Raw genomic sequence first — 13410 nt, 5'->3', positions numbered from 1 at the left:
ATGTGATTGTATGTATAAAAAATACTAAGGAATTTACAAAAAGTCACTAAAACTAAGAAGAGTGTTCTTTTTCAAGAATACAAGGTAAATACACAAATTCAACTGCATTTATTTAAACAAGCTACAAATGATTGGAATAGGCAACTTTAAAATGCCATTTACATTATCCTTAAGCAATATTAATTATTTAGGGATACATTTAATACCATATGTATAATGCTTGTTCATTAAAAATAATGCTGAAAGAATTCAACATAGTAGGAGGTAGCTCAGAACATGAAAGACTGGTCTAACATTAAAAAGTCATTGAATATAATTCACCAGATTAATAGTACAAAGAAGAAAAACATGAAAAACACTTCAATCCATTTGGGAAAATGATAAAATTCAACACCCATATCAATAAAAATCCTCAGTATACTAGGAATAGGTGTGAACATCCCCAACCTGATAGGACATATCCATAGAACTCCTACAGCTAAACTTATACTTAATGGCGAAAGACTGAAATCTTTTACCTTACAATTGAGAAAAAGATAAGAATGTTTACTCTCACTATTTCTATTCCATCTACTTTGTCCAAGCTAGCCCTAAAGGGCATTTAAAAGAAATAAAACATATATCAATTAAATGAACAAAATAATATGAAATATAACTTCACACCCACTAGGTTGGCTAGAATATTTTTTAAAACGGAAAATAACTGTTTGTGATAATGTTGTGAATTTGGGATCCTCATACATATTGGTGGGGTTGCAAAATGGTGCAGTTGCTGAGGAAGAGTTTGGACATTCCTCAGTAAGTTAAAGACAGAATTATCATATGACCGAGTAATTTCACTCCTGGGTGGAAAACCAGTGTTCAAAATGTTATCCACTAATGTTCATAACAGCATTATTCACAACCGGCAAAGGAAGAAACAACCAAACATCTACCAATGGATGAACAAACATAATGTATTACATCTGTACAATGATATATTATTCAACCATAAAAAATAATGTTGTTACTGATAAATGCTGTGACAGTTTGAAGGTGGGCGGACCCCAGTAGATCATGTCCTTAGAGCTAACTCATTCCTGTGAGTGTGAACCTAACATAGGTGGGCCATTGTGATTAAATTACTTCAGCTAAGGGTCTCTGATTAGATTAGTTCAGTAAGGTGTGACTGAGGGTGGGTCTTAATTCTCTTACTGGAGTCCTTCATAAATGGGATGGATATGGAGAGACAAAGGAGAGAGAAAAGGTCACAGAGAGAAACACCAGAAGCTGAGAGAGAAAGTTCCGGAAACCAGAAGCTGAAATCAGTGGGACTCAGAGCAGAGAAAAGCCACAAAGGGTGCAGCCAGAAGCTATAAACAAAGGAGCCTGGGGGAGAAGGGGGAGGTAGCAGATGCCACCACTGTGCCTTCCCGTGTGACATAGAAGTCTGGAATCACTGCAGCCATGTCTTCAGGGACAGACCTTTGCCTGATGCCTTGATTTGGACATTTTCCTCAGCCTCAGAACTATAAGATAATAAGTTAATAAACCTCCATTAATAAACTCCAACCTATTCCTAGTATATTGCCTTGGCAGCCTTTAACAAACTAAAACACATGCTATAAGGTAGATGAATCTCCAAAACATTTTGCCAAGTAAAAGTAGCCAGATTCAAAAGACCACATACTGTATAATTAGAGCCAATAAACCCATAGAAAGTAAAAGCAGATTAGTGGTTGTCAGGGGTTAAGGGGGAAAAAATGAAAAGAAACCCAATAATACTAAGAGATATACCATGTTCAAGCACTGGAAGTCTCAGTGTTGTTAAGATGTCAATTCTGTCCAAAGTGATCTATAACGTAGAGTCAATGCAATCCCACTAAAAATTCCAGCTGACTTTTTAAACAGAAATTGATAAGTAGATTACAAAATTTATATGGAAATTCAAAATGATTTAATACACCCCAGCATTTTTTGCAGGAGAACAAAGTTGGAATACATATAAACTACTGGTATACCTTGCTTTATTGCATTTCATTTTATTATTGCTTGAGAGATATTGCATCTTTTACAAATTGAAGGTTTGTGACAACCCTTTGTTGAGCAAGTCTATCAGCTCCATTTTCCAATAGAATGGGCTCACATCATGTCTCTACATCACATTTTGGTAATTCTCACAATATTCCAAACTGTTTCACTATTATTTTATCTGTTATGGTGATCTGTGATTGGTGATCTTTGATGTTACCACTGTAATTGTCTGGGGTGCCACAAACCACGCCCCTATAAGATGGTGAACTTGATTGATAAATATGCAATTTTTTTTAATTTATTTTTTATTGACTTTGTAATAATATTACATTAAAAATATATATGTGAGGTCCCATTCAACCCCATCCCCCCACCCCCCCTCTCCCCCCCCCCCCAACAACGCTCGTTCCCATCATCATGACACATCCATTGGATTTGGTAAGTACATCTTTGGGCACCTCTGCACCTCATATACATTGGTTCACATCATAGCCCATACTCTCCTCCATTCCATCCAGTGGGCCCTGTGAGGATTTACAATGTCCGGTGATTGCCTCTGAAGTACCATCCAGGGCAGCTCCATGTCCCAAAGACGCCTCCACCTCTCATCTCTTCCTGCCTTTCCCCATACCCTTCGTCCACTATGTCCACTTTTCCCATTCCAATACCACCTCTTCTATGTGGACATTGGATTGGTTGTGTCCATTGCACCTCTATGTCAAGAGGAGGGTCAGATTCCACCTGGATGCTGGATGCAATCCTCCCATTTTCAGTTGTAATCACTCTAGGCTCCATGGTGTGGTGGTTGTCCTTCTTCAACTCCATCTTAGCTGAGTGTGGTAAGTCCAATAAATCAGATTGTAGGTGCTGGAGTCTGTTGAGGCTCAGGATCTGGCTATCACATTGTCAGTCCAGAGATTCAAATCCCCTAAATATATCTTAAACCCCAACATTAACTGCACCTCCAGCACATTGGCATGAAGGTCTTATGAAGGGAGATCCCATCTGAGTCCAGATTCATCACACATAAACACCATTTCCAAAGAGGGGCCATCTGCCCTGGTAGTTAACCCCATCGGCCATGACCATAACTCCCATGGGTCTCTTTAGCCCTCAAAGGAACCAATATCTGGGGGTTGTATCTGCTTTATCTGTCTCTCTGACTCTGCTCAGTTGTGCATGAGGGCAAACCTTCTGCCAGCCTCCAGACTCTTTTTTAGAAACTCGTAGCCATATAAACTCATTTCTCCTTTCCATTTCCCCCTTACTTTAGGTCAAACAGCATTTTAAAGTCATGGTATTTTATGTAGACATGGATATTCTGCTGATCCGCATTGAACCTTCCGTATAAGGTCCTTTTCCAGTTGCATCATCAGTTGGTAGTTGATATTGGTCCCTCGTTGCCAGGGAGGCTCATCCCCGGGTGTCATGTCCCACGCTGGGGGGAAGGCATTGCATTTACATGCTGAGTTTGGCTTCGAGACTGGCCACATTTGAGTAACATGAAGGCTGACAGGAGGAAATTCCCAGGCACAAAGTTGTTCTAGGCCTTGTTCTTATTTTGGGTTTATCAGCTCACAAGCAAAATATGCAATTTTTTGCATTCTGACTGTTCCACTGACTGGTCCATCTCTCTCCCTGCCTCAGGCATCCCTATTCCCTGAAACACAACAATATTGAAATTAGGCCAATTAATAACCCTACAATGGCCTCTAAGTGTTCAAGTGAAAGGAAGAGCCATGCATGTCTCACATCAAAAAAAAAAGCTGGATATGACTAAGTTTACTGAGGATGGATGTCAAAAACTGAGATAGGCCAGGAGATAGGGCTCTGGAAATAAATAGTTAGCTAACTGGTGAGTAAAAAGGAAAAATTCTTGAAGGATATTAAAAGTGCTATTCCAGTGAACATATGAATGATAAGAAAGCAAAACAACCTTACTGCTAATATGAAGAAAATTTTTGTTGTCTGGATAAAAGATCAAATCATCAACAGCATTCCCTTAAGCCAAAGTCTAATCCAGAGCAAGTCCCTAACTTTCTTCAATTCTATGAAGGCTGGGAGAGGTGAGGAAATTATGGAAGAAAAGTTTAAAGGTAGCAAAGGTAGGTTTATGAGGTTTAAGGAAAGATGCCATATCCATAACATAAAAGTGCAAAGTGAAGCAGCAAGTGCTGATGCAGAAGCTGCAGCAAGTTATACAGAAAATCTCACTAAGATCACTGATGAGGGTGGCTACGCTAAACAAATTTTCAGTGTAGATGAAAACAGCTTTCTATTGGAAAAAGATGCCATTTAGGACTTTCATAGCTAGAGAGAAGTCAATGCTTGGCTTCAAAGGCTTCAAAGGACAGCCTGACTCTTGTTAGAGGTTCATGCAGCTAGTGACTTAAGCTGAAGCCATACTCATTTACCATTCCAAAATCCTAGGGCCCTTAAGAATTATGCTAAGTCTCCTCTGTGCTCTATAAATGGAACAATAATGCCTGGATGACAGCACATCTGTTTACAACACAGTTCACTGAATATTTTATGCCCACTGTTGAGAACGACTGCTCAGAAAATGATTCCTTTCAAAATATTACTGCTTTGACATGCACCTGGTCACCCAAGAGCTCTGATGGACATGTACAATGATTTGTTTTCATGCCTGCTAACACATCTATCTGCAGCCCATGAATCAAGGAGTCATTTTGACTTTCAAGTCTTATTATTTGAGAAATATATTTCATAAGGCTATAACTGCCACAGAAAGTGATTCCTCTGATGGATCTGGGCAAAGTAAATTGAAAACCTTCTGGAATGGACTCACTATTCTAGATGCCATTAAGAACTCATTCCTGATTCATGAGATGAAGTCAAAAGATCAACCATTACATGAGTTTGGAAAAAGTTTGATCCCACCCTCATGGTTGACTTAGAGGAGTTCAAAATTTCATTGAAGGAAGCAAATGCTGATGATGGAAATAGCAAGAAACTAGAATTAAAACTGGAGCCAGATGTGGAAGAATTGCTGCAATCTCATGATAAAACTTTAATGACGAGGAGTTGCTTCATGAGTGAGCAAAGAAAATGGTTTCTTGAGATGGAATCTACTGATGAAGATACTGCAAATATTGTTGAAATGACAACAAAAGATTTAAAATAGTACACAGACTTAGTTGATAAAGCAGCAGCAGGGTTTGAGAGGATTGACTTCCATTTTGAAAGGAGTGCTATTGCTGGTAAAATGCTAGCAAACAGCATCACATGCTACAGAGAAATCTTTCATGAAAGGAAGTCAATTGATGCAGCAATTTATTGTCTTATTTTTAAAAATTGCCATAGCTACCTCAGCATTCAGCAACTACCACCATGGTCACTCAGCAGCCATCAACCTCGAGGCAAGACCTTCTACCAGCAAAAAGATGACTTGCTAAAGGATCAGATGATGGTGAACATTTTTAAAATTTTAATTAAAGTATGTATATTGTTTTTAGACATATGCTACTTATTGCACACTTAATAGACTAAAGTTCAGTGTAAACATAAATGTTATATGCACTGGGAAAAAAATCTGTGTGACTTGCTTTATTGCAATATTTGCTTTATTGTGGTGGTCTGGAACCAAAACCGTAATATCTCTGAGGTATGCCTGTACCTGATTTTAAGATCAATAGAACAGAGTCTAAAAATAGGTCTGAGTGTGTGTGGAGGTAAGTATATATAGCATATGTACATATAGTAAATTGATTTTTTATAAACAAACCAAGGTAATGGGAAACATAAGACTTTTCAATAAACAAAGTTGAAGTAATATGAAGGAAAAACATGAAACTTGATGTTTACTGCAAACCATACACAAAATTTAACCTGAAATGGATTAGATTCCTAAAAGTAAAAGGTAAAACCACAAAACTTCTAAAAGAAAACATGAAAGAAAATCTTTGCAATTTTGGGATAGGCAAGGTATTCTTGTGACATTAAAACAAAACAAAGGAAAAATTGATAAATTTGCTATCATCAAATTTAAAACCATCTACTCTTTGAATGACATTATTTAAAAAATGACTACGCATGTCAATGACTGGAAGAAAATTTTTGCAAAATCTGTATCCTGCAAGAATTTTTAACCAGAATATACATGATATATATATATATAATACACATATATAGACCTAAAAACTGAGCAAAGCAAAATAATTGGACATACTTCACAAAAAACATCATGCTCAAGAAGTATATGAAAAGAACACATCATTAGTCTCCAGGGAATTGCAAACAGATTAAAACTATTGAATGTTTACTGGAGTAACTAAAATTAAAAATTAATGACAATATCAGTATTGACAAAGACATAGAGAAACTAAATTCTTGTACACTGCTTGTGGGAATGCAAAATGGTACATTCATTTTAGAAAAATGTGTCGGTTTCTTTAAAATTCATGCCTATACTTTCCATAAGACCTAGAGGTTCTTACTAATACCCAAGAGAAATGAAAATATAAGTCCACATAAAGATTTGTATACAAATTTTCATAGAAACTATTTATTGCAGCTCAAAACTGTAAACACCTCAAATGTCCATCAACTAGTGAATGGATAAACATAAAATGTTTTATGGTATCCATAAAATGAAGTACTACACAATATTAAAAAGAAAGGAACTATAGCTACAACAATATGGATCAATCTAAAAAACATTATGCTGAGCATAAAAAGACAGGAATAAAAGCATACATATGGTATGATTCCATTAAATGGAATTCTAGAAGTGAAAAAAGGCTAAATATATTGATAATAGTGGTGAATATATGATTATGTATACATTGTCAAAACTCACTGAAGTGTGCATTTTATTATATAAAAAGTATACCTTAATAAGGCTGATCTTAAAAATAAAAATAAAATATTCTTAAAGAAAAGCAATGAAGAAACTCTTGGAAATCATAAAAATGTATTCACCCTATAAAACATTGCTAAAAATAGAGTACATCACTTCACATACTTCAAATAATTTTGACAGCAAGAAGACTGTCCTTTTTTCACATTACCTTGGAGAAACAAAATGCAAAAAAGAAAACTATCCAGATCACACTACTGAATACATAAAGTTTTTTAAAGCTTTTTAATTTTGTCTTAATATTCCAAGAAATTAAGGTCTCCAGGGCATTCTGTCAAAACTACAATTGATGCTAGTTCTTACAGTAAGTTTACCAATCTATTTGGTAAACTGGGCAGGAGAGGGTGTACTTCAGCACAGGTCTATTCATGGATAAGCATGTGACAGACTAATAGATCTTTTGACAAGTATTACCTGCTAATGAATTGCCTAATTTGCCCTCCCTGAAGCTTTCAGACTTCTTTTAAAATTTGCTTTTATTCTGACAAAAATATTAGGTAAAATTAGAGGGTTGCAAAAAGTAACAAGATTTGGGCTAAAAGAGACTAAAGACTATAAATTAACCTGAGGTCAAGGACCAAGGAGGAGTTGAGGAGTTGACCTAGTTGGACCAGGATATTCTATGTGCCAGAAACTGTGGTAATTGTTTTACATGTATTTCTCATTTAATACCATAACTTCATGAGGTAGATACTGTAACTAATCCAGTAGTCCTACAGATGGGGAAATTGATATTTCATGGAAATAATTAAGTTGCCCAAATTGCAAGTTAATAAGTGGCAGATCCACTTAGGCTTTGAATCCATGCAGTCTGGATAAGCACCCTATTCCTTTTTTATTATTATTTTCCAGAATATATCTCTCCATTTAGTTAGGTCCTCTCTGATTTTTTCAGCAACGTTTTTGTTTATTTGTTTTAGTTATTCATGTATAGAGTTTATCTATATTTTGTTAGATTTATATCTATTTATTGCATTTGGGAGTAGGTATTGATTTTGTTCTGTTTTGGTTTGGTTTGGTTCCCTAAAAATAGAACAGGCTTTTTATTTTTAAAGATTTATTTTTCTTTCTTTATTTCTCCCCAACCCCTCATTGTTTGCACTTGCTGTGCCTATCTTCCTTGTTTCTTTAGGAGGCACCAGAAACTGAACCTGGGACCTCCATTATGGGAGGGAGGCACTAGCACTTGAGCCACCTCCATTCCCTGCTTAGTCGCATCTCTCATTATGTTTTTTCTTCTTGTCTCTTGTTTTGTCATCTTGTTGCATCAGCTCGCTGTCATGCTCATCTTCTTTAGGAGGCACCAGGAACCTCCGCTCCCTGCTTTGTTGGATCTCTATGTTTTTCTTCTTGTGTCTCTTGTTGCATCATCTTGTGTCAGCTTGCCACACCTGCCCATCAGGCCAGCTCACTGTCTTCTTTAGGAGGCACTAGGAACTGATGTGGTAGGTGGGAGCTTAAGTGCTTGAGCCACAGCCGCTTCCCTGAGAATGAGTTTTTAAATTTCAAATTCCTGTTGTTCATTGTAAAGAAAAGTAACAGAGCTTATGGGAATAAAAGACATGACAGATGATATTAAAAATACATTGCTCGAACACAGAATTAGTGATTTTTAGAACAGAACATCTGAATGGGAAAAGACAGAAGAGAAAGAGATGGAAAAAATGGAATAGTGTCTCAGGGAATTATTAAATGACAATCTGAAAATCACCTTATTTTTAATCACTGGGCTTGGAGGTCACAGGCTAAAACCACTCTGGGCAGAAAGTCCTTTATCTTCCTTCAATGACCTTGAGGTAAGTCAATTCAATTTCAGAAAAAGATGAAAAACTTCAAGTCATAATCAATCTCACAAGCTTGTGGCTTGTTGAGCCACAACCAAACTGTGTGAAAACAAGCAAACACCCTTGGACCAACTGCACAGTACAAATGTTAATGACTGTTATTAGATTTGCCTCATACAAAGAAATTCTGGTATTGACTCATTATTTAATCAGTGCTAATCTCAGGGCTTCCAGTGTAGATATCCTAAGAAATATGTGAATTGTAGTTTCTACAGAAAGTATGACATGGAACAGCAACATTCTGATAAATTTAGAGTTCTCTTTTGATTAGTAGTAAATAATTATCTAGATCAAGATCACCATCTTGTGAAGGACCACCCGGAGCACTGTTTTTTAGACACATTTTATTATTTTATAGATAAGGAAGGTGAAACAAGAAAGGTAAAGTAACTTGCCAAGGTCACATAATAAGTAACAAAGTGAGGATTCCCATCCAGGCAGGCTGCTCCAGAATTCATGTTCTCAGGCACTATGCTTTCACTGCTATATCCTATATCAAACAAATATAGTTTATAGGACAATAAATGTACATCTTTATCTGGAGTATATTTTAAGGGATGAAACTGCTATTCTTACAATACAACAACAAAATTTAGGCATAAATTATTTTTAACTTAAGCAAAACAATAGACTAACTTACGCGGAAGTGAGGCAGGTTTAGAAAATATCCTACAGCTGATTCTGATATGCCACTGCCTACCTAACCTCCTCCATTTGATAACTAGTAAGTCAAAACAAGCACCTTTTCTCTGAATACTTAAAAGTTTAAGAATACTTTTCTGCCAACAAAACAGAGGAAAAAATCAGTCACAGCAATTGTTAAGGTGGGAGAAGAATAAAGGGCTGGGTTAGGAATGTATAGTACTCTATTTCCATTTTCTGAGAAAGGATATGGAGCTCAATCAAAAGAAGACATCCAGAGTAAACAGAGAAGGCTAATTACAAAGGAAACTACCAACTATTTCACATTTACACACACAGAAAGTGTTAGAAAAATACATTTAACTGTGATATTTACTTCTAATATAATTGTATAGGTGAAATAGGACATATAAACTATTACAAGTTTTACATCACCTAGTTTTTAGAAATCATGCAAATATATATGGCAACACATGTTAACAGATATCTCTTAAATGAATTATAAAATTGGAAGCAAACATGCAGAATTTAAAGTATTGGTACAAGTTATCTCTGGGAAAAAGTAAACTGAAATTTGGAAAACTCTGTTTAATAGGATTAAAAGATTACTAAATAAATTTTCATGTCTCAAATTTATCATATGAACAAAAGAAGAAAGGAGAGAGAAAAAAATAACAGCCAATTTCACTTCAACGGTGTCAGAAAAATGGTGACATAAAATGTAAGTAAATGAAATAATTTGATCAAGCAGCAGGGGGAGCTAATGCATTGTTATTTAGTTTGTTTCTTCTGAAGAGACCGAAGTTGCTGTGTAAAATGGGAACATTAAATTTTAAAATTATAAATGTGATGAATTTTTTAGCCTTTAACATTAATAAGTTGACATAAACAATATTACATAATATTTTAAAAGACATTTAACAGCATTTCCAATGTTAGCAATGACTCTCAGCTAATTTGTTAAAAACTAGTCCAGTATATCATTAAACTATTGCCACTATAAACAGAGGTCAAATTTAAAAAATGTCATTTAGTGCTCACTTCAGCAGCACAGATACTAAAATTGAAAGGATACAGAGAAAATTAGCATGGTCCCTGCACAGATGACACACAAATTTGTGAAGCACTCCATATTTTTAAGGAGATAGGAGGACTGAGATGGACTACTGATGTTTAATGTATGTAGAAGTTTTAATTAGCTTTACAGTAAAAATGTGAAAATGTATAGAGTTGATGATAACACATTATAGTGAATAACAAATGGTTTGTAAGTCAGAATGTGTCTAAAAAGTGTAGTCTAGGAATGTAAATGTCAACTGAAAGAAAGCTAGAGAATAATATAGGGACTGAATAACACAGTAAACCCAGAGGCAGATGAGAATCGTGGTTACTGGTATAGATATAGGAGTGTCTTTTGTGAGCTAGAGCATATGTACACTATTGTAGGGTGGTGGGAACACGGAGAAGCACAGGAAAAATACAACTGGAGTGACCTGTGGACTGTGCTTAATAGCAATATGATAATATTTATGCATCTATGGCAAAGATGTAATGTGTTGATAATGGAGGAGTATGGAAATAGCATACCAATGTACGCTATGGACATGGTTAGTGGTAATTATCTGATGAAATTAATATTACCTCATATTCCGTAACAAATGTTCCACCATGGTGTGGTGTGTTGATAGAGGGATATTGTATGGGACTTCCTCACATGTGCATGATTGTTTTGAAGTTGTATTCACAACTTCAGTAATAAAAATATATTTTAAAAAATACTAATAGGGTGGGTTGGAGGAAAATACACCAAATGTAAGATATGGAGTATAGTTAGTAGTAAGATTTTGATGATATTCTTTCATAATTTGTAAAAAATGTCTAACAATGAAGGTGTTGGTGGTGGGTTGATGTATGGGACCCCTGTGTGTTATGCATGTTTGCTTTGTAAGTTTACAACTTTTACTATACACTTACTGTATATGTATGTTCATGTAAAAATGACATAAAATTAAAATAAGAGTAATAATAGGGTGGTTTGGGGAAAAATATACCAAATGTAAGATACTTTAGTTCATAGTAATATTTTGAGGATGCTTTTTCATCATTAGTTAAAAATGTTCACAACAATGCAAGATATTGCTGGTAGGGTGAGGTAAGAGAGCCCTGTATGATGTTATATATGTTTGTTTTTGTAAGTTCACAACTATTACTATGCACTTATTATGTATGAATTATATACTTCAATAAATTTCTTAAAAATGTCATTTAACACTATTAAATATTTAAAGCTTTAGAAATATAAAGGAACCAAAATTCTACTGAACTACAAGGTTTTTCTACTTGTACTTTGAGAAAGTACTTCAAGAATGAAACAAATTTATAATCAAAAGATCACAATGAATGAAAACAAAAACAAAAACAAACCTCAGAGCCTGACTTACAGAGCACAGTCTCCCAGCATCTATTCTTGTCACTTTTCTAATTCATTCTCTACACTCTAACCAAAATTATCTTTTAAAATTCCAAGGTCATGTAACTCTTCAGTGACTTCCCTCAGCAATTAGAATAATGATCAATATTCTTAGTTTTGCATATAGGATCATAAATGATATAGCCAATACTCATCTTTCTATTCTCTTGATCTCTGAAATCCAATCACAGTAATCCTTCTAGCTCCATGGATGTATTAGGTTTTCTCCCACTACCGGGCCTTTGAACATGCTGTTTCAGAAGCTTGGAATGTTTTCTCTACTGTACTACCCACACTTACGAATCCATCATGTCTCCATATAAGTAACTTCCTCAGAAAAGCCTTCCCCCAAATAGGCCCTCCCCCTGTCTGTGTTCTGTTCTTATGGCTCCCTATATTTTTCCTTCATGGCACTTAAACAGCTAATAATTTAATGTTTAAATGACTTGATCACTATGCTGAAAACTTTACAAGGACAGATCATCTCTATTCTCTTTTCTTTGGATTTCCAGTGCCTAGAACAAGGCATGTAGTAAAACTAATTACGGAATAAATACATGCTGACACTGAGAAAACACACACAAAAAATTTAAATGTAATAAGCAATAAAAATATGCTTTATTTCAAAGATTATCTCCCTGAAGGAAAAACACAATCAGGGTAATAAAGCGAGAGAGAAAATGAGCAAAATATCTAGCCAAATAAATTGAGGGAAGAGGTGTTTAATACAAGAATCAATATTCATTGACCATCTTCATGGCAGTCACTCTATTAGCAAGGAGGTTAAAAAGATAAAACACTTCACAGTCTGGTGACAGAGTATAACTGAAATAATTACAATGCTTTATAGCAGGTGTTGTCCCATTCCTTAGTTCCCACTTTCCTCAACCTACTGGAATCTGGTAACTACCCTTGCAACCCTCCTGTTCACAAAGAACTTTAACTTCTTTGTTAAAACACACACTTTCAACTCCTATTCAGGGTCTCCACATATGGCCATATGGTTTGTATGCCAATTCTGCATACATGCCTCTGGGAGGCACCATCCACAGACTAGAACCCTGTAAAATTTGCAATGCTCATAATCTGCACATTGAAGGCAGTGTCTTGTCTTTCTACATCTCTCCACATCATTCAACACTACTAATCAATCCCTTCTTCTGGAACAAGTTCATCTGTTGACTTCCATAACACTGTGTCCTGGTTTTTAGGCCTACCATTCTTGCTACTCTTTCTCCTTTGAAAAGCTGCTCTTTCTCTGGCCATCACTTAAATGTTCCTAGGCCCTCTTCTCTACTCACCCTATTTCCCAGGATAATCTCATTTACTACTCATCTGAATTTCATATTCATAAAATACACAGCTTCCTAGAAATCTGTGCTTGAATGTTACAGGCACTGTAAAACTTGACATGTCCAAAACTGCAATAGCATGCCTGCTCTACATCCATCCTCCTCTGGTGCAATACCTGTTTATTTAGCACCGACAGAATTCTAAACCCAGGGCATCCATCTATCATCATCCAGACACTCATCTCCATAGTCCTAAGAATACTCCAA

The 13410-nt window shown here is 35.7% G+C and overlaps 1 protein-coding gene and 1 non-coding gene across 8 annotated transcripts in view; one reads left to right on the top strand and one right to left on the bottom strand.

Annotated features, from left to right (window-relative positions):
- The window catches only part of RNF180 (ring finger protein 180), a 328361-nt gene that overhangs the window by 279446 nt on the left and 35505 nt on the right, over positions 1 to 13410 (bottom strand). The gene's annotated exons all lie outside the window — the stretch shown is intronic.
- LOC111767045 (U6 spliceosomal RNA) lies at positions 10415 to 10519 on the top strand. The gene has a single exon (XR_002798939.1). It is a non-coding gene; the product is annotated as a U6 spliceosomal RNA (small nuclear RNA).

Source organism: Dasypus novemcinctus, chromosome 2, assembly GCF_030445035.2.
Source record: "Dasypus novemcinctus isolate mDasNov1 chromosome 2, mDasNov1.1.hap2, whole genome shotgun sequence".
Taxonomy (NCBI): Eukaryota; Metazoa; Chordata; class Mammalia; order Cingulata; family Dasypodidae; genus Dasypus; species Dasypus novemcinctus.
Note: the sequence above shows the minus strand (reverse complement) of the source record. Positions and strands in the feature narration are given on the sequence as shown.